This window comes from Molossus molossus, unplaced genomic scaffold (assembly GCF_014108415.1).
Source record: "Molossus molossus isolate mMolMol1 unplaced genomic scaffold, mMolMol1.p scaffold_m16_p_19, whole genome shotgun sequence".
NCBI classification, from domain to species: domain Eukaryota; kingdom Metazoa; phylum Chordata; class Mammalia; order Chiroptera; family Molossidae; genus Molossus; species Molossus molossus.
In genome coordinates this window covers 55286024-55311846 of record NW_023425354.1, presented here as the reverse complement: position 1 = coordinate 55311846, position 25823 = coordinate 55286024, and the positions used below count along the sequence as shown (strand labels likewise).

At 42.8% G+C, this 25823-nt stretch overlaps 1 pseudogene; it reads right to left on the bottom strand.

The window, feature by feature from the left end:
- Window positions 1–16233: 16233 nt before the first annotated feature.
- Window positions 16234–18992, bottom strand: LOC118634907 (annotated as a pseudogene).
- Window positions 18993–25823: the final 6831 nt, after the last annotated feature.

Genomic DNA, 25823 nt, shown 5'->3' with positions numbered 1-25823 from the left:
GGGAAGTTTTCAGTCATTATTGTTTCAAATAGGTTTTCAATTTCTTGCTCGCTCTCTTCTCCTTCAGGCACCCCTATGATGCGAATGTTGGCACACTTGAAGTTGTCCCAGAGGCTCCTTACACTATCCTCATTCTTTTGGATTCTTTTTTCTTTTTGCTGTTCTAGTTGGGTGTTTTCTGTTTCCTTATATTCCAAATTGATGGTTTGCTTCTTGGCTTTACCTACTCTACTATTGTTTTCCTGTAACTTATTCTATATTTCAGTTAGTGCATCCTTCATTTCTGACTGGTCCTTTTTTATGTTGTTGGTGTTCTCCCTAAGTTCCTTGGAGGTCTCCTTAAGTCCCTTGAATGTCTCAGCAAGTTTTTTGAGTAACCTGATAACCTGTGTTTTGAACTCTGCATCTGTTACATTGCTTATCTCTATTTTGTTTAGTTCTTTTCCTGGAGTTTTGTTCTTCTCTTTCATTTGGGACATAGTTCTTTGTCTCTTCATTTTGGCTGCTTCCCTGTGATTGTTTTTATGTATTAGGCAGAGTTGCTATGTCTCCCAGGCTTTGTAGGATGGCCTACTATTGTAGGTGTCCTATAGGATCCAGTAGAATAGTCTCCCTAATCACACCAGCTGGGCCCTCAAGGTGCACCTCTAGTGTGGACTGTACACCCTTCTGCTGTAATTGAGTCTTGATTGCTGTGGCACATCAATGGGAGAGATTTACTCAGGCTGATCAGCTGCAAGGACTGGATGTGCCCACTAGCCACTAACCTCTTACTACCTTGGAGGATTAGCTGTGTAGGGGCCCAACACACAGAGCAAGACTTACTTCAGCAGGGCTCTGGTACCCACTGGGTCCACTCACTGAATGTGTCACTTGTGGAGGTGGTTGGGTGGTGGTGTTTCAGTGTGATCTGAAGCTGTCCACTGGGTGGGTTGGCTCTGGGGCAAGGTCAGCCACTTCCTGTATTCTATCTGAGGCCACCCGGCATAAGCTACAAAGTGATCTGCAGATGGCTGCTTCTTGTGCTGGGCTTGGAGGTGCCCAGGAAAAGCCAAGTTGTGAATCGAAGCTGGCTGCTTCTAGTGCCAGGCCTGGGGCCACTTAACAAGAGGTATGGGGCTCGCTGAGACCAGATGCTGCTTATTTGAGAGATTTTAGGAAACTCTGAAGCAGGATCCAAGACAGGCCAATCCTATGGTAAAGCCTTTGGAAACAGCTTGGAAATTTCAGCTTGGGCCTGAAATTTGGGTGGGGCCGGGCCTCAAGGTATCACCGGGGCGGGGCCAACAGTGTGAGCCAGTTTGCTGGAGTCTCAGATATGGCGGCAGTCTGCCTACCCTGTGGGGGAAGGGCTCACCAAAGAAACAACAGCGGTCTGTTCAAGAGAAAACTGCCCCTCCAGCCCTTGTCACGAGGCCAAACAGCTCAGTTCTTCCCTCTTCTTTGGTGCCCCTCAAGCTGCCTCCCCTCTGAGCTCAGAGGGAGCAAGTCTGAGTAAATCTGTGCGCGGCCCTTTTTCTTTTTCTTTCTTTTTGTACGTGCCCCTAGCGGGAACCGAACCTGGAACTCTTGTCCAGAGGCCAATGCTCCAACTGCTGCGCCAAACCAGCCAGGGCATGTGCGCGGGCCCTTTAAGAGGAGCTGCCTGGGGCTCCAGAAGCCTCAGCCTCCCTCTGCCTCAGTTCCCACTGGTTTTTCAGCCAGAAGTGATGGGGATTCTCTTCCAGGCACTGGAACCCTGAGCTGGGTGCCTGGCGTGGGATGGGGAACCCTCACTGCTCAGAAAAGACCTTCCCAGGCAAGGTATCCCTCCTGATTTTTATCCGCCACACATGGGTGTAGGCCCAGCCCTTCCGCCTCCTACGAGTCTTGGTGTGGCGGCTGCTTTAATTCTCTAGTTGTAGGACTTCCACTTAGCTCGATGTCAGGCAGTTCTGAATGATGGTTGTGTTGAAGTTTCGTTGTAATTTTGATGTGGTTGTGGGAAGAGGTGAGACTGCGTTTACCTACGCTACCATCTTGACTGGAAGTCAGCCCTTTTAAGATGAACAAAATGGACAAATGTTTAGCTAGCTTTATTGTGATATTGTGATATAATAATAAATACATATTAGGTCTTCCTCGTTGGTTCCAGGCACGGAACTCCTAAAACCCTGATAATTTCCTGAGTGAAAAGAGTGAGAAGAGGATCTTTTGTTGTTCATAATAAGCCCCTTTCAGTCACACCAAATGCATGCTAAAGAGGTGATGTTCAGAGGATGAGAACTGGTTGCCAGAGGAACCAACCACGTGATTAGAGTTGGAACTTCGGTCCCACCTCCTGAATTCCAGTAAAGGGACAACGGCTGGAGATTTAGTTAATCACCATGGCCAGTGATCTAATCAACTGTACCTATGCAATGGAATGTCTATAAAAATCCTAATAAAGGGGCAGAGAACCTCCAGTTTGGTGAACACACCCATGTGCAGGGAGGGTATACACCTCAAACTCCATAGGGTAGAAGCCCCTGCACTTGGGATCCTTCCCGGCCTCACTCTATGTACCTCTTCATCTGGCTGTACATATATATCCTTTATAATAAACCAGTAAATGTAAGGAAAGTGTTTTCCTGAGGGCTGTGAGTCATTAAAGCAAATTAGTGAATCTGAGGAGGGTGTCCTGGGAACCCCAGACTTGGGTCCAAGTTGTACAGAAGTGCAGGTGACCTGGGGACCCATTACTTGCAACCGCCATCTGAAATAGTGGTAACTTCTTTCGCATCGATGTTTCTCTCTCTCTCTTCCTCTCTCTCCCTCCCACTCTATCTGAATAAAAAATGGAAAAATGTCCTCGGGTGAAGATTAAAAAAAAAAAATGAAATAGGGGTAACTTGTAGGACAGAGCCCTTAAGCTGTGGGGTCTGCACTAACTCTGGGAAGTCAGTCTCAGACTTGAATTAAATTGTTGGACATCCAGCAGAGAACTGGAGAATTTCTTGATGTGGAAAACCCTACACATGTAGGCATTTAGTGTCAGAAATGTTGTGAAGTATGAATAAAGAATTTGTGAATAGAGAAACAGTTTTCCCTTAATGACCAAAACAAATCACTAGAATCAGAAATTATAGAGGGGACAGTATGCTGATCCTAAAGAAAATTTAAAAAAAAGATTGTGAAGGAATGCTGTGTACATGTTGTATGCCAATAATTGGATAATTTGGATGAAATGACAAATTCTTAGAAAGATACAATTACTGAAACTGACTCAAGAATAAATAATCTGAATAGACTTATAACAAAGGAAGAGATTCAAGTACTTATTAAAAAACTACCAAGTGCCCATCAGTAGATAAGTGGATAAAAAAAGCTGTGGTACATTTACACAATGGAATACTATACAGCTGTAAAAAGGATCTATTTTTGAGAGGACACTAGAGAGCATTATGCTAAATGAAATAAGCCAGTCAGAGAAAGACAAGTATCACATGATCTCACTTATATGTGGAATCTAAGGAACGAAATAAACTGACGAACAAAATAGATCCAAAGACATGGAAGCATGGAACAGACTGCTGAATCTCAGAGGGAAGGGGGGAGGGGTGGTCAGGAAAAGATTAACCAAAGAATTTGTATGCAATGTGCATAACCCATGAACACAGACAATAGAGCCGTGAAGGCCTGTGGGGCAGGGGGAGGGTTTGGGTGGGGGTAAAGAGGGTCAATGGGGGGGGGCGGGGAGAGACATCTATAATACTTTCAACAATAAAGATAAATTTTAAAAAACTACTCACAAAGAAAAGTCCCGGCCTAGGTTTCTTCATCACCAAATATTTAAAAAAGAAGAATGAATACCAGTTCTTCAAAAACTCTTTATATGAGGCCAATGTTACCCTCATACCCAAACCAAACACATCACAAGAGATGAAAGCTACAGACCAATAAATTTTATGACTATGAACTAAAATATTCTCAAAAAATACTAGCAAACCAATTCTAGCTACACAAATAAAAACAGCATGTACCAAAACTAATTGGATTATCATGGGCGCACAAGATTGGTTCAACATCGGAAAATCAATTAATGTCATATTGAAACCGTAGAACAAATGGGTCCAGGCCCTATCACTACTTGAGCCAATTAAGTACAGACAAGGTTGAATCGTATATGAGCATTTATTTCAATATAGCCCACAGTATGGGAGAGCAATGGATCATCCGGTAAATGCTATGACCCCCTCATTTGCCAGCTGCTTTGAAAGGGTAGAGAAACAATGACTGCGTGAGAAAAGGCAGTTAGGCAAAGGGGAAAAAAATGGGTAAAATGGTTACTGGCAAAGGGGGAGAAATGTGGGCCGGGGGCTGCAGGGGCTGGTCGCCACTGAGTCACAGTCACGGGTCCAGGGTTCTGATAATCAGGTCGTGAATCTTTCCACCACATCAGGTTGTCCCCCTTGTCCTCAGAGCAGGAGGATGGACAGCATCCCTGAGGTCAGCTCCCAAGGTGCACACCTCCCAGCCGGGTCAGAGTGGGCTTTTCCTCAATCGGAACAAAGCAACCACGATGAACACTGCAAAGGATAATTAACATTTTCCAACTATGGCTAGTGCCCCACTATAATTAGTTTTCTTACTCTCTAATGTTTTCTATTCTAATATTCCTTCCTGCTCCTTTCAATATATATCAACAAAATAGAAAATAAAAATAACATGATGTCTCAATAAACTCAGAAAAAAAAAAACATTTGACAAAACAACTCTTTCATGATGAAACACTCAACAAACTCGGAATCAAAAAAGATCAAGATGGCGATGTAGGTGAACCCAGCATTGCCTCCTCCCACAACCACATCAAAATTACAACTAAAGTACTGCAAAGCCATCATTCAGAACCACCTGACATTGAGTTGAATGGAAGTCCTACAACTACGAAATTAAAGAAGAAGCCACATGGAGACTGGCAGGAGGGGCACAGGTGATGGGCTGGTGCCACACCCACATGTGGCAGATAAAATCAGGAGGCTATTTCCTAAAATCTTTCAAACAAGCAGCATCTGGTCTCAGCCAGCCCCATACATCTCGTTAAATGGCCCGAGGCCTGGCACTAGCAGCAGCCAGCCTTGATTAACAACTTGGCTTTTCCTGGGCACCTCCAAGCCCAGCACAAGAAGAAGCCATCAGCGATCACTTTGTAGCTTATGCCTGGTGGCTGTAGATAGAACACAGGCAGTGGCTGACCTTGCCCCAGAGCCAGCACACCCAGTGGAAAGCTTCAGAGCACACTGAAACACCACCACCCAACCACCTCCACAAGTGACACACTCAATGAGTGGACTTAGTGGGTACCAGGCCCTGATGAAATAGGTTTTGCTCTTGTGTGTTGAGACCCTACGCAGCTGATCCTCCAAGGTAGTCAGAGGCCAGTGGTCAGTGGGCACAGTCAGTCCTTGCAGCTAATCATCCTGAGTAAATTCCTCCCATTGACATGCCAACAGCAATCAAGGCTCAATTACAACAGAAGGGTGTACAATCCACACTAGGGGTGCATCTCAAGGGCCAAGCTGGGGTGATCAGGGAGGCTGTGCCACTGAATTCTACAGGACACCTACAACAATAGGCCACCCTGAAAAGCCTAGGAGACACAGCAACTCTGCCTAATGCATAAGAAAAAACACAGGGAAGCAGCCAAAATGAAGAGACAAAAAACTATGTCCCAAATGAAAGAAAAAAACAAAACTCCAGAAAAAGAACTAAACAAAATAGAGATAAGCAATCAATCAGATGTAGAGTTCAAAACACTGGTTATAAGGTTGCTGAAGGAACTTGCTGAGACATTCAGAAAACTTAGTAAGACCTTCAAGGAACTTAAGGAGACCTCTGAGGAACTTAGGGAGAACATCAACAACATAAAAAAGGACCAGTCAGAAATGAAGGATGCACTAACTGAAATATAGAATAAGTAGAGTAGGTACTCTCAATAGTAGAGTAGGTAAAGCCAAGAAGCAAACCATCAATTTGGAATATAAGGAAGCAGAAAACACCCAACTAGAACAGCAAAAAGAAAAAAGAATCCAAAAGAATGAGAATAGTGCAAGGAGCCTCTGAGACAACTTCAAGTGTGCCAACATTTGCATCATAGGGGTGCCTGAAGGAGAAGAGAGAGAGCAAGAAATTGAAAACCTATTTGAAAAAATAATGACAGAAAACCTCCCTAATTTGGTGAAGGAAACAGACATACAAGTCAAGGAAGCACAGAGTCCCAAACAAGATGATCCCAAAGAGGCCCACACCAAAACACATTATAATTAAAATGCCAAAGGTTAAAGACAAAGAGAGAATCTTAAAAACAGCAAGAGGAAAGCAGTCAGTTACCTACAAGGGATCTCCCATAAGACTGCCAGCTGATTTTGCAAAAGAAACTTTGCAGGCCAGAAGGGAGTGGCAAGAAATATTTAAAGTGATGAAAAGAAAGAACCTACAACCAATAGTACTCTATCCTGCAAAACTATCATTTTTTTTTGTTTGTTTTTTGTTTGTATTTATTTTTTATTAATTTATTTTTATTACAGATGTTTCTCCTTTTTTCCCCCATTGACACCCTGCTCCCCATCCCCCCACCCCATAGCCAGCTTTGTTGTCCATGTCCATCAGTTATGCGTACATACATATAAGTTCTGTGGTTTATCTCTTCCATTCCCCCCACCCCCTCTTCTGGGGGTTTTCAGTCTGTACCCTATTTCCAAGTCTCTGGGTCTACCCTGTTCCTCAGACTGTTATGTTTATTATATTACACAAATAAGTGAGATCATGTGATATTTGTCTTACTCTGCTTGGCTTGTTTCACTTAGGATAATACTCTCCAGATTCCTCCATGTTGCCCCAAAAGATAAGAGATCTTTCTTACAGCTGCATAGTACTCCATTATGCATATGTACAACGGCTTTTATATCCATTCATCTACTGATGGACATTTGGGCTGTTTCCAGATCTTAGCTATTGTAAATAGTGCTGCTATGAACATGGGGGTACATATATTTTTTCTGATTGATGTTTCAGGGTTCTTGGGGTATATTCCTAGAAGTAGAATCACTGGGTCAAATGGCAATTTCATTTTTAACTTTTTGAGGTAACAGCATAGTGTTTTCCATGGTGGCTGCACCAGTCTGCATTCCCACCAGCAGTGTACTTAAAGTCCCCTTTTCTCCACACCCTCACCCGCACATTTTGTTTGATGAGTTGTTGATGGCACTCATTCTGAGAGGTGAGAAGTGATACCTCATTGTTGTTTTAATTTGCATCTCTCTGATGATTAGTGATATTGAGCATTTCTTTATATGTCTCTTAGCCATTTGTATGTCCTGTTTGGAGAGGTGTCTATCTGGGTCCTCTGCCCATTTTTTAATTGGGTTATTTGTCTTCCTTTTGTTGAGTTGTATGAGCACTCTATATATTTTGGAAATTAACTCCTTATCTGATGCATCATTGGCAATTATGGTCTCTCATATGGTGGGTTCCCTTTCCATTTTGATGATTGTATCTTTTGCTGTGCAGAAGCTTTTTAGTTTGATGTAGTCCCATGTGTTCATTTTCTCCTTTGTTTCTGTTGCCTTAGGTGATGTATCAGTCACAATTCTGCTGCATATGATATCTGAAATTTGTTGCCCACATTTTCTTCTAGGATTTTTATGGATTCATGAGTCACATTTAAGTTTTTTATCCATCTTGAGTTTATTCTTGTGTATGGTGTAAGTTGTTGGTCTAGTTTCATTTTTTTGCATGTAGCTGTTCAATTTTCCAAACACCATTTATTAAAGAGGCTGTCTTTATTGTATGCTCTTGCCACCTTTGTCAAATATTAATTGAGCCCAATGTCTTGGGTCAATTTCCAGGTTCTCTGTTCTGTTCTACTGGTCTATATGCCTGTTCTTGTGCCAGTACCAGGCTGTTTTGATTACAGTAGCTTTGTAGTATAACCTGATATCCGGTATATAACCTGATCCCACCTATTTTGTCCTTTTTTTTTTCAAGATTGCTGTGGCTATTTGGGGTCTTTTTGGTTCCATATGAACTTTTGAAGTATTTGTTCTAGTTCTGTGAAGTATGTTGTTGGTGTTTTGATGGGGATTGCATTGAATCTATAGATTGCTTTGGGTAGTATGGACATTTTAATGATGTTAATTCTTCCAATCCATGAACAAGGTATGTGCTTCCACTTTTTTATATCTTTCTCTATTTCTTTTTTCAATGTCTGATAGTTTTCTGCAAAAAGGTCTTTTATCTTTTTGGTTAAGTTTATTCCTAGGTATCTTAATTTTTTGCTGTGATGGTAAATGGGATTTTTGTTTGTTTGTTTCTCTTTCTGTGAGTTCATCATTGGTGTATAAGAATTCCATCAAGCCCTGGCCAGTTTGTCTCAGTGGTTGGAGTGTCAGCCTGCGGACCAGAGAGTCCTGGATTCAGTTTCCCCTAAGGGCATGTACCAAAAAAAAAGAAAAAGAAAAAGAATGCCATCCATTTCTTGATGTTAATCTTGTATACTGGTACTTTGCCAAATTTATTTATTAACTCTAGTAGATTTTTGAGGGAGTCTTTAGGGTTTTCTATGTAAGATATCATGTCATCTGCAAATAATGACAGTTTCACTTTCTCCTTTCCAATTTGGATCACTTTTATTTTTTCTTCATGTCGGATTGCTGTAGCTAAGACTTATAGTACTATGTTAAATAAGAGTGGCAAAAATGGGCATCCCTGTCTTGTTCCTGTTCTTAAGGGAAATGCTTTTAGTTTTTGCCTATTGAGTATGATGTTGGCTGTAGGTCTTTCATATATGGCCTTTATTATGTCAAAATATGATGCCTCTATTCCCACATTGCTGAGCATTTTTATCAGAAATGGGTGCTGGATTTTGTCAAATGCTTTTTCAGCATCTATTGATATGATCATGTGGTTTTTTTCTTTCATTTTGTTTATGTGGTGTATCACATTTATTGATTTGCGAATATTGTACTAGCCTTGCATTCCTGGTTCATGGTGAATAATTTTTTTGATGTATTGCTGGATCTGATTTGCTAGTATTTTATTAAGGATTTTGGCATCTATATACATCAGGGCTATTGGCCTGTAGTTTTCTTTCTTTGTAGTGTCTTTTTCTGGTTTTGGAATTAGAATAATGCTGGCCTCATAAAATTAGTTTGGAAGTCTTCCTTCTTCTTGAATTTTATGAAATAGTTTGAGGAGAATGGTGTTAGTTCTTCTTTGAATGTTCAGTAAAACTCGTGAAATCGTCCAGGCAAAGCTATTATTTAGAATCAAGGGATATATAAAGAGCTTCCCAGATAAGAAAAAGCTAAAGGAATTTATTACCGCCAAAACAGTATTATATGAAATGTTGAAGGGTCTTTTTGAAGAAGATAAAAAGTATGAACTATAAAATAGCAATAAATACATATCTATCAACAATTTAATCTACAAACCGAATGAACAAGCAGAACAGAAACAGACTCACAGACACAAAGATCTTTTTGTTGGTTGCCAGATGGGAGGAGGTTGGGGGCATTGGCAAAAAAAGGTGAAGGGGTTAAGAAGTACAAATTGGTTGTTAGACTGAGGAACCTCAGAGCAAGGTGAGGTGGGAAGAGATAAACCAAAAACTTATATGCATATAGGCATAACCAATGGACACGGACAATAGTCTGGGGAAGGCAGGAAGGATGTGGGAGCAGGGAAGAAGTTGTCAAATGGGGGAAAAGGGGGGCACATCTGTAATACTTTCAACAATAAATAGATATTTTGTTAAAAAGATCATCCACAACCTAATAAAAACCCACACCTAACAGCATACTTACTGGTGAAATACTGACTGCCTCCCCTGTAGGATCAGGAGCAAGACAAGGATGTCTGCTCTCAGCACCTCTACTTCATATTATACTAAAGGTTCTAGGCAGAGTAATTAGGTCAGGAACAGAATTTTAAAAATTAATATTGAAAAAGAAGACTAAAACTATGTCTATTCACACATAATATGATTTTATATATAGAAAATCCCACAGAATCCACTAAAAATCTATTAGAACTAATACACTAATTTAACAATGTAGCAGAATACAATATAAATATAGAAAAATAAATATTGACAGCCCAGAAATAAACCTACATAACTATATACAACTGATTTTCAAAGAGGATGCTAAGACCATCTAATGGGGAATTACTGTCCGAGGTATATATTTATGAGACATGAACACATATGTTCACACAGAAACTTATACATGAAAGAATGTTTATAGAAGGATTATTCATAGCCAAAATATAGATACAACCCAAATATCTATCATCTGATGAATGCAGAAACAGAATGTAGAATATCCATATGCTAGAATATTACTTGTCCATAAAAGGGAATAAAATACTGCTATACGCTACAGCATGGATGAACCTTGAAAACATGCTAAGTGAAAGTCTACATATTGAATGATTCAATTTACATGACAGTTTGAAGCAAGAAAATCTCTGGGAACACAAAGTAGTGGTTATTTAGAGCTGAGGACCGGCAGATAGGACTAGGTTTGTAGTACCTGATGGGTACAACATTTCCTACTGAGGTGATGAAAATGTTCTCAAATCGACGGTGGTCATGGGTGCACATCCTTTCACAAATGTAAATACACTAAATATAATTGTATACTTTATTTATTTTTTTTGAGATTTTAGTATTTATTTATTTATTTATTTTTAATTAATTAATTTATTTTTGTTACAGATGTTTCTCCTTTTCCCCCACTGATTCCTCCCTTCCCCTCCCTCCCCGCCCTGTCCCCAGCTTTGTTGTCCATGTCCATTGTTCATGCATACATGCATATAAGTTCTGTGGTTTATCTCTCCCCCACCACCCCCTCTTCTGGGGATTGTCACTCTGTACCCCACTTCCATGTCTCTGGAACTACCCCCTTCCTCAGACTGTTACATTCATTGTATTCCACAAATAATGGAGATCATATGATAATTGCTTTCTTTATTTGGCTTGTTTCTCTTAGGATAATACTTTCCAGGTCCCTCCATGTAGTCTCAAAGGATAAGAGATCTTTCTTTCTTACAGCTGCGTAGTACTTAATTGTATACTTTAAATGGGTCAATTGTATAGCATGAGAAATATCTCATTAAAGCTCTTCCACAAGGAAAAAGCAGTCTGCTCCAACTTTTTCTTATTCACTCACTAAACCTATTGTTTTTGTTTTAAAAGTTTTTGTGGTTTTGGTTATTTCTAGGGGGAGAGATTCTCATTCCTTTTGAGCAATATCAAGCAAAACAAGGTACTGTAGATGAACAGCTGACATGTATTTCTTCACGTAGAGAAGCTCAGGGTTTCCCAGGGGATTAACTTGATCACATTCGTTTCCTGTCCTAGTTCTTCTGAGAAATACGTCAATCTTAGGAATGTCTAGAAATAAAGTTTTGAGTAGAAATCGCCCTCTTGGCAGCCGCTTTGCACCGTGTGTCCAGACTCGGGCGTGTGCGAATGCTGCAGGGCAGTGTGCTCGGGGGCAGGCCTGCTCCCCAGCTTCTCTGCTCTTCAGGTCTTTTCCCTTCACATCCTAGCAACAAGTTTGTCTCCCCCACTCTCCCAGGTGCTGAAAACCCTGCTCAGCCTTTCAAGCTCTTGGTCAGGTGCCCATCACCTGGCAAACTCCTTAAGGGGACATTTAGGAGCCAGTGCCGGGCTCACCTCACGGGGTCCTCTCCCTCACGCGCTGGCTCCTCGGGTCCTGGTGGCCTTCGCATCTCTTGATGCTTCCAAACAGATTTTTTGTATTTTATCCAGATTTCCTAGTAGTTCTCTCAGAATAATTTATTTGCTACAAGTTATTCTATAAGAAAACTTTTTATTTTGAAAACAAAAATTCAATACAGTTGGACCTTGAACAGTCCAGGAGGTTACGGGTGCGGACCTCCCTCCCCTCACCCTCCCAACACCCTCATGCAGTCAAAAAGCCCTACATAACTTTTGAATCCCCCAAAACTTACCTACAGTTGTTCCTCAGTATCTGCCTACAGAGGACTGGTTCCAAGACCCCCCCCGTGGATACCAAATCCCTGGGATGCCCAAGGCCCTCACGTGAAATGGCACAACACACACAGTTGACCGTCCACATCCGTGGACTCCCAGCCACGGGGAAATACTGGTTTCCATCCTCGGTTGGTTGAATCTGAGGATGCAAAACCAAGGATTCCAATGTCTGACAGACTGTATTTTTATTGAAAAAAAAAATCCATGTGTCAATGAACCCATGCAGTTCAAACCCATGTTGTACAACAGTCAACTCTATTTATCTTGAAAAGTTTGTATTATATTTATATGTTTTGATAGGGAAAACAATATCTTCCCAAGCTTGTACTTAGTACAAATAAACTTTAATTATAGTTTTTTGTTTATACCTTAGTAGCACATTTTATTTTCTTTAAATAGGTCCTAGACTTTTATGTTAAGTTCATTTCTAGGCATTTATATACTTTACACCTTTTGTGAATTGATTTATTATATTGTATTTTATTGTTGGTTATTGTGGGCATGTTGGAAACATAACTGATTTTTATAAATCAGTTTTACATTTGTTTCCCTTACTGGATTGTTGTATGATTTTCAGTATTTCCCCAATTGCTTATCTTGGCTTTTCACATAGATAATCACAGCATAAGCAAAAGCAGAAAAAAAGAAAGATACTTTGCTTTTTCTTCCTTTCTCATATTTATAGTTCTTAATTTTTTATTGCCTTGTTGATTATCTAGAATTTCTAAAACATTCTAAATAGTAGCTGTGATAGCAGACATTATTTTCTTTCTTTTTGAATTTAATGGAATGCTAGTGCTTATAATTGTTATTTTAAAATAATTTACTTCAGCCTGGCTCAGTGGTTGAGCGTCAACCTGTGCACCAAGGGGTCTCTGGTTCGATATGTAGGCAGGGCGCATGCCCAGGTTTTGGGCTCAATCACTGGTAGAGGCGAGCAGGAGGCAGCTGATTGATGTTGATGCTTCTCTCATTGATGTTTCTCTCTCTCTAAAAATTCAATAAAACCATTTAAAAAAATAAAATAACAGATAATTTGCGTCATCCCTGGCTGGGTAGCTCAGTTGGTTAGAGCATCTCACTGAGAGGTGAAGGTTGCTGGTTTGATATCCAGACAGGGCACACACAAGAAGCAACCATAAATAAGGGGAAAAACAAATCGACGTCTCTCTCTCTCCCTCCCTTCTTTTCTCTCTCTAAAGTCAACATAAAAAATAATAATTTATTTCACTGTATACATATTTATTGATTTTAAACAGGCATTTTAACCAAGAATTTGTATTAAGTGTTATGGATTATTTTCATTTTTTATCAGAAATAATATTTACTCTTTTCTACATTTAACCAATTACTATGGCGAATCCTATCAATAATTTTCATAATATTGACTCATTCATTTTGTTAAAGGAATAAAGGCTGCTTTTTATGGGGCATTATTCTTTTGATACATTGTTGGATTATTTTTGCTAGTGTCTCATTAAAGTTTCTGGGTGTTTATATGGATTGATTTTTGAGTTCTTTTGTGTGTTTTCTTTCATAGTTTTTAATCTCAGGGTTATTTTAGGGCTGTCACATGAATGGAGACCGCTTTATCTTTTACATGTGTATTTGAGGGACTTGTGTAATGTGTGTAGCCCAGGTTTTTGAGGATGTGACAGAACTTGGCCGTCGAACCTCCCTGGCTCTTGCACAGCATCCTGTCAGCTACAGAGAAGCACCCTGGACCACTTCCCAGCCTTCTCTCCCATGACTTGTTTCCTGTGTAAGCATTTGAACTCTTAATTTATTTTGGTAACATATATTTTCTAGGAATTACTACCCATTTTCACATTTATTTTCATAAAGTTACACAGATTTCTCCAATAATAATTTAAAACTCTCTGTTCCTAATTTTTTGTGCTTGCAGGGTTGTTTTTTGATTAGTATTTTTCTGATATCTGTAACATAAGGAAAAGAATCAGTTTAATCATTACAACAATGCAGCATGTAGTATTCAACGCCAGGACAGTCTGACAGTCAGGGTCCCCACCGCTGCACATGGTACTCTGCGTCCTGGAGAAATGAAAGTAGGGACATCAGGAAGTCCACGCAAACCAGGAGGTTTCCGACGTCTCAGACACCCGGTGCACCTGCACGGCACGCACCGCGAAGCACGTGAACAGAGCTTTCAGTGCCACGTCTCAGCGTCATGTGGAACTAGGAATGGCTCTGTCGCCTCGTCTGTGAAAGGTGAGAGCTGAGAAGTAACCCTCATGGTAAACAGTGCCCCTTTCTACCGGTCCTATCAGCTCCCAACCCCTTGGGAGGTCACACGGAGAAACATATGCAGTCCGTTTACAAAATAGGGCAGCTTTGTCGAAAGAATTGCTCTCAGATGCATGCCCCCTAAGAAGCTTAGTGGAATATTGGACCCACAGGAAGAAAAGGAAATGCAGTACACGAGCATCCCAATCATCGCCCCGTCAGGGAGGGAGGGTTTCACAACAGTGAAGGCAGGTTCTGCAAGAGACCTGTCTGGGATGCTGACGGCAACACTGCACATCTCATAGTGGTGGAGAAGTCAGGTGACAAGTGTCGTTCCTGAGCTAAAGTGTGCTTAAGACAGCAAATCTTTCTGTACACTCCAATTTGTTTTTCACTGCAACGTCTTATACATCAGCAAAAATACTACCGTAAAGATAGGGTTTACCCCAAAACTGACCATCTTTCCTAGTTCTAGCACTGACGAACAAGATGCTCAGTACAGGAAGTTGGCAGTTGCAGGTGAAAGGTCAAGTGTAGGCAGGTCAGTGCTGGGCCTTAGCTTAGGGACAGTGCTCCAGGGGGAGATGGGTGGGCACGGGGATGAGATCTGACCAGAAAACCAACTAGCTGCAGAGTAGCCCCATTCACAGGCATCAGGAGATTACGAGGCGAGTGAAGGGCCACTGGACCAATGAATAGATGGCACATCATACAAAGTCACATCTGAGGCCAGACGGGTATTTCTGCAGAGTCTCGACGCACAGTGCTGTGATTTTGGGTTTTAAAGATATAACACTTGTTCTATGAAGACATTCTCTCACTTTAAAACCGACCTTTCTAGAGAAGAAGAATGGAAAGCACAGTACCTGTAACACCATGGTTCCATCTCCCAGGCAGAAGGACAAGCTGGGCTCCATGGCTGGGCATCCTGCCCACGGCCCACTGAGGCCTCTAGAACCCCTGGCCAGAGGGGTCCCTGAGCCAGGGTTAGGGCGGCTTCCTCCTATGTCCGCGCCGTGGTTTGGACATAGTGAGGGATGGACCCATATCTATACTCTCATTACTCAGGAGGAACTTAAGATGCATCTTGTTTTATTCTTCTCTTTCCCAGCGAGCACCAGGAACGCTTACTGCGCCCTGACGACAACGCAGAGCTCAGGGTTCCAGCGGCCTGACACAGTGACCCTACCGTTCCATGGCCGCTCACAGGCCACCTCCATCGTCTTCACGGCTACAGAGCTGCCTAAGAAATCACACATTTTATTTACGGTTCTAGTGAAACTTTCTCTTTGGCTGCAGGACCAAAGAGTGTACTTGGTTGTCAGTTAGCCCGCATATAAACGTCTGCAGGAGGTCTCCGGGTGCAGCGAAGACTGATGATGGCAGCATCCACAGGAGGCAGACCAGCATCGGCAGCCGGACACGGTGGCATGGGTGGGGCTTCCGCGGGGCCAGGCTGAGGCCCCGAAACTCCCTCCGCCGCCAGCCAGGGCGCTGCACGCAGATCAGGGACCTACGGGCGCCCCTCAGGCAGCCTCCACGCCTCTGCTTCCCACGGCGCATGAGCACGGCTCCCAGTCCACGGGCCAGGCAGGTTCACGGGAAGGAAGTTCTAGCTCAAGTATCGGCCCACCTATAACAATCACGGATGTGCATTCAAAACGGGGTATTTACAAGAAACATGCACATATAATATTTCTATCGATTCAACAAAAGCCTGAAAGGCCAGGGTTGCAGTCACTGCACTTATTGTAAAATGAGCAAATTGAGATGTTACCAAAGAGAGAAGAACCCAGGTCAGCCCCCAGGGTCTACTTCAGGTGTGGACTCTTCAAGAACAGTGTGGCCATTTCTACCCGAGTGACAAACTCCAGCTGTCTTATGCATAGAAAGCAAGGTGACTATTCCCGAATGTCTCAGCAGCTGGGTCATGGTCTTTGAGACAGAACCTAGGACATTCCTTCGAGGTTGGTCTCATCGCAAACAGGGTTGTTTGCTGGTCTTTAGAACTTTCCTCACCAGCTTTTTCAGGTCTTTTCGGGCTCTCTGTTCTGCCTCCAAATATCTCTTCATCTTCCTTTGATCCCGTCTGACTTCTTGGACCTCCTCCTTCAATTCATAGACAGAATCGACGATACTCTTTTATCACTTTCTGACCATTGTTTATAGTTTCTTCAAGTGTAATCTTTTTCTTGGTCGGGAAGCCAGACTTGTGGGGCGGACTCCTGGCGCGCACTGGGGTTGAGGCTCCGGGGGGGCTCATGCCCTAAGCGTGGGCCACGCTCACATTCTGCCCGTCTTCCTCCAAAGCAGCTGTGCTCTTCTCGGCACAGACTCTTTTTCTGAAGGCTTTGGCTCAAGTTTGCGCTCAGGAAGCAGCTTTTTTATGTTCCTGGGACTCTTGCTAAGATCCTCCTTGTAACAGAGCAGCTGAGGGAGGCAGGAGAGGTGTGGGTCTCAGACAGCTCAGAGTCCCTGTGTGAGGGTCCACGAAGGCGCCAGCGGCCCAAGTCAGCGATGGTGGGTGAAGTGCATGGTGGGGGAGGGGCAGCGTGCAGTAGGCAGGCCTCAGAGACAGGGGCTTGCTGGCTGAATGCCTGCTGGATGGAGAGACCAATGGGAGGGGAGGGGATGAGATGGCACAGAATGGGTCCTAATGGCGGGGTGCTGACAGATGGGATTTTCCTTTGCTTCTGTAGATTGTCCACTCTTTCATGGAGAGTCTGCTTGCTGTTGCATGACATTAACATCCACTCAGTCATGACATTAATACCCACTCAATCATGCTCCCTGATGTCTCGGATGCATTTCTATGATTTTCACTGTCCTCAAGCTTTGCGATTGTTATTCCTGTCGTTCATAACTTTCCCTGATAAAACCACTCATCCTGGGACTGGCAGACAGCATTAGCGAAACACTCGGGAAGAGCAGAAGACGTCTTTCGTTCTTTCCCTCACTTCCTGCACACTGGATTATGACCGGGGACATGGAAATGATGTTGCCCAAGGCCTTGCTGTCATCACCCTCCCAGCTCTGGACGGCTGCCCTCGGGATCTGCACTGCCTTTTGCACAGGTCTTGACAATGGGCTGAGAGATGTTTGAAGGCGGTGTTGAATTTTTGAATCTGTCTGTCTGGATAATGACCCTCTGTGTCTCTGCAGCTCCTTGCGCAGCATGGGGTACTTGTCCAGACACATGAACGGTTTGCTGAGGCTGATGGTCAACATGTGAATCCCCAGACAATGGCACCTTTTATCCGCATGAACTCTCCCAACTCCTCATTGTGCTCCGTGAGAACAGTCACCGCAGAAAGGTACGAGGCTTTCATTCATGGCCTCAGATTTAATAAGCAGCCTCCAGCGCTGCTGAACTTCAGGCAACGTGGTGTATAAGCATTTGCTGAAAAGAACGTATTTCTTCTAGGTTTCCCTTTAAATAGGAAGTGCTTACTGAACTTAACTTCTTACTGGTCTGCAATGGCTGTAGATAGGTTGAAAGCACAGTCTGAAGTTCTTTATAATATTCTTTTTCTGCTTCCAAAATATTCTGAAGCACCGCATTATAATAGCTTTGGTTAATGGCAGTCGCATCAAACCTGCTGGGAGGACTCTTCAGTGGTCTGGGTTTGGGAAACATGGCTCTTCATTGGGCTTGATCTCTCCCTTCCTCCTCTCTAGTGACATGAATGACGTCTCCTGTCGTAAAGGAAAGCTCATCTTCATGTGTCTGCTGGAAGTTAAACTTTGCTTTTTCTACCAGTTGATTGTTGCTGTTATCGGTCGTCACGTCCAACACTTTGATAGTGGCCCTGGAACAATTTTGAAGTTAGACTGTGTGAAGGCTGGGATCTCAGCGAATCAAAAGACTTTATCCAATAAGAGGAGGGCCAGGCACCCACAGTCGCTTACCAGTCCCTTATCTTTGAGTTTAGAGTCACTAAGGAACTGAGGATCTTGTCGAAATTCTGCCCCTGATACAAATCGTTTGCATCAAACATCTCCAGGCGCAGGGAGGCCCGCAGCCTCGCAGAAACTCCCCCAAGCTGCTCAGGCTCGGGCCTCACCGGGCCCCAGGGCTCCAGGCTCAGGCCCCTTCCTTCTCCAGCCGTTCTTCATTAGCCTTAATAGTCGGTAATCCCTCTTCTCTCCCCCTTAATAAAAATATTTATCAATTTCATGTTTTTCCTAATTCAATAGGACTCTATTTTTTCTTGTTGTTTTTTTTCTTCCTGTGTTTATTAGTTTATATTGTTTTTGCCATTTCTTCCTTTGATATCTAATAATTTCTTGCTTTATTAATATTGATGCTATGTTATTTGTTGCATAAAGAATTATAATGATTACATCTCTGTTTGAATTGTACCCTTTAGAATATAACATGGTACTATTTGACCGAATCAAGAATTGGAAAGGTTTTACTGCCTATGTAGATGGGCGGTGTCAGTCCTGAAAGAGGACCAGTGTTTTACCACCCCAAAATGTGCCTTTTGGGATATTGATTTAAGCTGGTTATTAAGAAACAAAAGACTCAGAAAAATCTTTGACCCTCTCCCCCTTCCTATCTAAAGGAATTCAGACAGAAAAACCTACTTCAGGAAGGGAATCTTAGTATATTCACTTTAGCATATTCACCTTGGCAGATATAAATCAGCACGTATGTGACGAACAGGTGGAAATCTAGCAAAGCCTGTTTTCCTCTGTGTCCCATGTTTCTGGATGGCCCAGCAAAACTTTGGTTACCACATGCTTGGTCTTTCTCTGCTCCCTGTCAATTACCTACTTCCGTTGGCGTCCCAGGCCCCTGCACTCCCTCTCCTTTGTCCAGAATGGCACATAAATCTCATCTGGGCTCTCATATTTTAGGACACTCCTAGGATGTACATCTGTAATAAACTTCGTGCATTTTCTCCTGTTAATCTGTCTTTGTTCATTTGTTTATTAGCCCAGCTAGAAGAATTTAGAAGATGAAAGCAAAGGTTTTAGCCCCCACAGGTGCTTTTCCTGTTTCACTACCAGATTAATAATTCAAGGAGTCAATCACAATTTATGGATTTCACGATGGATTTCCAGCAGAGGGAGCCCCTGCTTGCGTAATAGAATGCAGGAACCATTTCTTTCTTCATTGTTTGTCTTTGTTAAAACTTATAAACTAAAGCCCTGGCCGATTTGGTTCAGCGGTTAGAGCGTCGCCTGCGGTCCTGAGAGACCGGGATTCGGTTCCCGCTAGGGGCGCGTACCTCGGTTGCAGTTTGTCCCTGGCCCTGGTCGGTTGTGCGGGGGGCAGCCACTCTATGTGTTCCTTTCACGTCGGTATTTCTCTTCTCTCTCTCTCTCTGTTCCTCTCTCTCCCTCCCACTCTACCTGAACAAAAAGTGGAAAAATGTCCTCGGGTGAGGATAAAAAAAAAAAATTACAAACTAAAGGTTTTGAATACAGTTTATTTTTCTATTTCCCACCCCCAGTTATATTTATACACTAGGCACAAGATTTCTGTTGACCAAAATGAACCAAATCGCCATTTCTGTATCTAGATTCCAGAGCAGGATGTCTCCCAGAGCCCAGGACCCTGGCTTTGGTGTCTGGTAATTGACCACAAAGCTCCTGAGAGTGTCTGGAACCTCTTCCATCTGTCCCAGGGGCTTGCTGCTCCCACTGCACTTCCTTTACAGTTAAAAGAGGCGTGTTTATTAGTAGGTAAGAGGCTTTGGATGAGTGTCTGGTGGCATGCGCCTTGGAATCATGTTCACCCAACTTTCCTCACCATCACGCTGCTTCAGATGAAGAAGCCTCAGGTGAGTACAGTACAGAGGACCTGTTGCAGGGAAACTCAATGGGTCAGATTTCCCCATTGCTCCTGAGAATGGGGTTCTTGAGGTACCATTGAAATAAACATTTCAGAAGCTCCCATGGGAGAATGAGATGAAGTAAAAGATTTTATTTGCAGGGAGTTACATTCCTGGGGTTGTAAAATCCCATGTCCCGTACTTAACCCAGTCCTGGAAAGGGGACAGCTGTGGATTCAGCAGAGCTAGAAGCAGGGCCAGTGGCCAGAGTTTTCGTTCCATGACGAAACTGCGTCTGGCAGAATATCAGGCAAGACTCAGTCCATTAGTCCATTGTATGGGTCCCACATTGCCATAATCCATGTGGGCAAATGCAGGATATGCAAGTCCCACAAGCCGGGAGTCCAGCACGGGCAGCAAGAGACCGAGAGAGGCAGGAGTGAGGGAACTTCATTTGTTCAGAAGTTTAAATATTCAGGTTTCCGCCCTTGCAGTGGCCAATCCTATTCTGGTCACTGACTCGTTCCCAGGTGTGACAGTTAGGGTAGCACCTTCCCACGTCACTCACACCTTCCTGGACCTGCGTCTAAACTGCCTTTGTTTAGTCTCTTCCGCCACCAGTCTGTGAGCAACAGACCTGGAGAGTGTTAGCTACAGCTTTCTGGAAAGCTGTATAAATGACATGCCTATATTCTGTGGCCTTCCTTTTGCTCCTTTCCTGTTAGATAACGAGATTATTACAACGATATCAGATTGTTGGCAAAGACTGGCATGACAGCCTCACCCCGGAGCTCCTCTAGTCCCCTCAAGAGTGGAACATTCTGAGACCTGTCTGGGAAATGGAATGAAAGTGATTTCTTAGTATTTCTCTAGGTTAGAGGGAAAAGAATGCCAATGTTCATAAATGCAACCCCCGGGGTTGTCTCCACAATGCCAAACAATGGTGTCTGCTTGTTTACTCTTCACTCTTTGAAAACTGACTACTTTTTAGAAACTGATTAAACTTGCCCTTAGAAGCCATGCAGCCTGAGAGGGCAGAGTGGAAGTTACACAAACATGAGGAGCAGGACAAGAGCCCGGGGCTCAGAATCAGGCCCCCATGCGTGAATCCCAGCCCTTTCACCTCCTGTGGAGCTTGGACACATTGCCCACGCTTCCCAAGACAATAACAGTGTACCCCACAGAGCTGAGTATCAAGTGGCATGGTCCCAGCAAATAACAAGCCCAGTACGTGTTAGGTGGTGTCGTTATTGTTTTCATCAGGCCCACTTTTACTGTGGTTTTCTAAATTCCTTCACGTAAATTCTCTAATTATTTTCCTCGTTCCTGCCAGCTCTCCCTCATGGGCACAGCTTGCTGACAATTAGGACACCTAGTGAGGCAGCTGTTACATTAATGAACTACAGGGGTGGGAAGGGACACAGTAAGGAGAGAAGCAGCAGATGATGGACAGAAAATGTAATTTTAGCTGTTGAAGAAAATGTCTCAAAAATCAAAGCCCAGAAAGACAGCCTCTGTGACGGCTCCAAAGATGATCATTTTTCTTACTTCAAGGTGCCAGAAACTTAAAAAAAAAATTTAACTAGGGTAAAGAAGGGGAAAAGATTTTCTATAAGTCTAGGTACTGTAATGTAATCTTGTAAATACTTGTCTGATACAAACTAAAGACTTTAGCATAACTCTCATATCAAGTTTCAAACTGCAGTCTGTGTGTTTCGGGCTGAACTGATTATCTTGAACTGGTCTATATTCATTCGCCGTCTCCAGACAGTCACTCACGTCTGACTCTGTAAGAGTGTCCTGTCGTAAAATCTCGTATTTTTCATTGATTTTGCTCTTTTCTCCTGTAATCTCTTACCATAATCTGCCCTTGGGTGGAGGGAAGCTCCAGGTGTCTGTAGTGCGGAGAACACAGTGAGGTTTAAAAGAGGATGAGTCGCTGAGTCATGAAGTATGTTTCCAGACACCGTCCTGGAATAAGCGGGGGGACGCTGCTCTTTGACTGCAGGCTGCTCCATGAAGCACACTGCAGGCCTGGGGAACCCGAGGTCACAACATGAAGGAATGTTTCCAGGGAGCATGGAGGCTGCTAATGGTGAGGGAGAATAGGTCCAAAGGACTAGGGCCCAGCGGAACACATCCAGCTGTTCCCAAAATGTCACCTGTAATCTCTTTCTCACAATGAAATAAACGTTAAGGCAAGGAGAGGAGAAAAGAGACGACTGCTTCCGCTCGCTGCTGCTAAGGACGCTTCAGTCCTTCTGTATGTGGGTTGCAAGTACGTCAATGACTAAATTGATCTTTTTTTTTTGTATAAATACTGACCACAGACAAACTTTAGCATGTTCTCAAGTAGTCTAGATCTGCACTCTTCTGAACAGTGGCCACCAGCCATATGTGGCTACAAAGTACTTGAAGCGTGGTGGTGTGTCTGGGGAACGGAATTTTTAACTTCATTTAGTTATAATTAATTTACATTGTTTTTGTATTACATTTATTATATATTGAAATGATAATATTTTACATATTTAGGGCTAAATATACTATTTTAATTTTATTTTTTTATGAAAATATTTTTTTCTTTATTGAGGGTTTTTTGGGTTTTTTTTAGAGATAGAGAGAGTATCAATTGACCACCTCCTGCGTGCTCCCCACTGGGGATTGGGGCATGTGCCCTGCCCAGGAATCGAACCTTGGCCTCTTGGTGCATGGGTCGAGGCTCTACCACTGAGCGACACTGGCCAGGCTAAATATAATATATTTCTATAATTAATTTTATTTGTTTCATTGTACATTTTTAAAAATATACTTGTTTTAATGGTGAAAAATATTTCATTGCTTGAGTAACGCATTTTGGTTATCCAGTCTCTCAGTAATATTTTGCAATTTTAGACACTTTTTATCCCTAAATATTTCATACTTTAATGCTATTGTAAATAATATTGGTTTTAGTTTCAATTTCTAAGAATTTGTTGCTAGTAAATGAAACTACAATTGATTTTTGTATGTTGACCTTGTATTTTGCAACCATGCTAAACTCACCGATTAATTCTAGTGGCTTTTTTTTTGTACTTTTCATCAGGTTTCCTATGTAGATAATCATGTCATCTGTGAATAACTACAGTTTTATTTCTTAATTGCTCATCTTGATGCCTTTTATTTCTTTTTCCTGGTGTTATGGTACTGGCGAGGTCTTCCAGGACACCATGGAGTACACGTGGTGAGAGCGAACATCTCTGGCTTGTTCTTGATCAGAGGAGGAAAGCATTCGGTCTTTCATTGAGGATGATGCTGGCTGTACACCTTCATAGGAGTTCTTTATAATGGAGAGGGAATTCTGTTCCTACTTTGCAAAGAGTTTTGTTTGTGGAATTTTATCAAATGCTCCTTTGGCAACTATCAAGATGATTCTATAGTTTTCCCATTAGTTAATATGAAAAATTACATTGATTTGCAAATATTAAGTCAGCCCTAAATTCTTGGAATACATCTTACTTGGTCATACTTTAGATTGTTATATTTATACTGTTAAACTTGATTTGCTATAATTTTATTTAGATTTTTTATATCTATGTTGATGAGGAATATTGATGTAAAGTTTTCACTTCTTATAATGTCTTTGTCTAGCTTTGGCCTCAGATAATTCTGGCCTCAAGAAATTAATCGAGAAATATACCTTCCTTTGCAATTTTCTGGAACAGTTTGTGTAGAATTAGTATTCTTTTTCTTTGATTATGTTATACATTTCAGCATTGAAGACTTCTGGTCCTAGAGTTGTCTTTGTGTGCAAGTGTTTACTACAAATTCAACTTCTTAAAATACTTATAGGACTATTAAGGTTATTTTTAATGAGTTTTAGTAGTACTTTTTAAGAAATTTGCCCATTTCATCTCAATTATAGGATTTATCAAATGTATTGATTTATCTATAGATTAATTTCCTTCTTTATCTGCAGGATAGTATGCAGACTATCATCCTTCTCATTTCTGATATTGATTATTTGTGCTTTCTCTCTTCTTTTTCTGATCAATCTATCTAGAGCAGGGATTGGCAACATAGAACCTGGGCCAGTCATGTGTTGCGTAGATACATTTGTTTGGAGGTCCTGCAGCCACTTTATTTCACTCCTCAGTGGCCATAGCACCTACTTTCCACATTTAATGGGGAAAGGAAAGCCTGGTCTCCAAGGATGGTAGGGGGTGTGAGGCGATCGGTCGCCCGGTGCAAATAATCTTGTTCTTCTCCAAGAGGACTCACTGGCCGGCCAGCCTGCTTTCTTCAGACAGAGTCTGGGAAACCTCATCAACATTCCAAGGGCTCCAATTCCTGGAACTGAGGAACAATAACGGATGTGCGCGTGAGAAACACTGGCCCGTGGGGCCGTGAGGAGGCCTTAAAAGGAAAGTCTTTTCAGAAAGAGACAATAGACTGATGTGCAAACTGACAAAAGAAATGGACAGTTTTAACATTCTTGGGGGGTTTTTTTTATCCTCACCTGAGGAAAATTTTCCATTTTTTGTTCAGATAGAGTGGGAGGCAGAGAGGGAGAGAGAAACATCGACGTGAAAGGGACACGTCAAGTGGTTGCCACCCAAACGACCCAACCAGGGCCGGGGACAAACTGCTACTGAGGTACCTGCCCTTAGCAGGAACCGAACCCAGGTCTCTCTGGTCCGCAGGCCGATGCTCTAACCGCTGAGCCAAACCATCCAGGGCCTTTTATGTTTAAACATACATGCAGCAAAGGTCTACAGTTCACGCTGTAAGAACAGCTCAATCCATGAACTCCAAGTTCTGATAGAAAAGTCTTCTCAAATAATTTTAAAAAACTGAGACCCACACACTCCCAACCAAAACTCTCACCTACACAAATGTACAATTTTATAAATAAATCACAGACACTGAATAGCATTTACCACAAATTCACTCTAGGGAAAAACAGAGACCCAAACTAATGAACATAAAAGGAAGTCTGATCTCAGAGTTACACATAGATGACACCAGCAGAATCCATAAAGGAGGTAACCTGGCGGAACAAACCAGCAGCAGGTCTCACACAAGCCACGAGTTGCAACATGGCTAGCTAAGTTGCAAGTGCTCAGGGCCTGTGGCCAGTTTGCAGCAGTCACAGCTCTGGGTGCAGAGTGACTTCCTAGGTGGACAGTCAAAACAGTGGATGCAGGACATGATGTAGTCCCCACCCAGAACAAGTCAGATCTGTGTTGGGGTCAGGTTCTGCAAGTGCTGGTCAGCTCCAGCCTTCAGCTCCCTGTCCCTAATTTGGGAGAGAACAGGAGGACAGGGTGGGGGTTGGGGAGGGAGGCAGCTGTAAGCTTCTACAGACCCAGGAGATTCTTCCCCACTCACAACGAAAGCTGGGCATCTTCCCAGCCCAGGCAAATGCTGGCTGAGGGGCAGGACACTCCTACCTGGACATGACGCATTGCCCTGGCAAGCCCCAGCATCTCCCAGACCCAGAAGCAGATGCTCTTGAGCAATACCGTAGGTGCGCACACCTGGGTGCAGATTGGAGCTGGCGCCTAGCTGTCTGCTGATGCACAGCATTTGCACTAAAGCCCCACCAGTCACCAAATAAACTAGGTCCCTCTTGAGCGCTGGACTCATCTCAGACAATCAGCCAGACCTCTCAGCTCTCCCAGTGTAAGACTGGGGGGGAGGGGCTCCCTAAGGACCCCCTCAGCTGCCACCTTCTGAGGCATCTGTCCTGGCCACCCCTCCATCAGTGGCAACAGCGC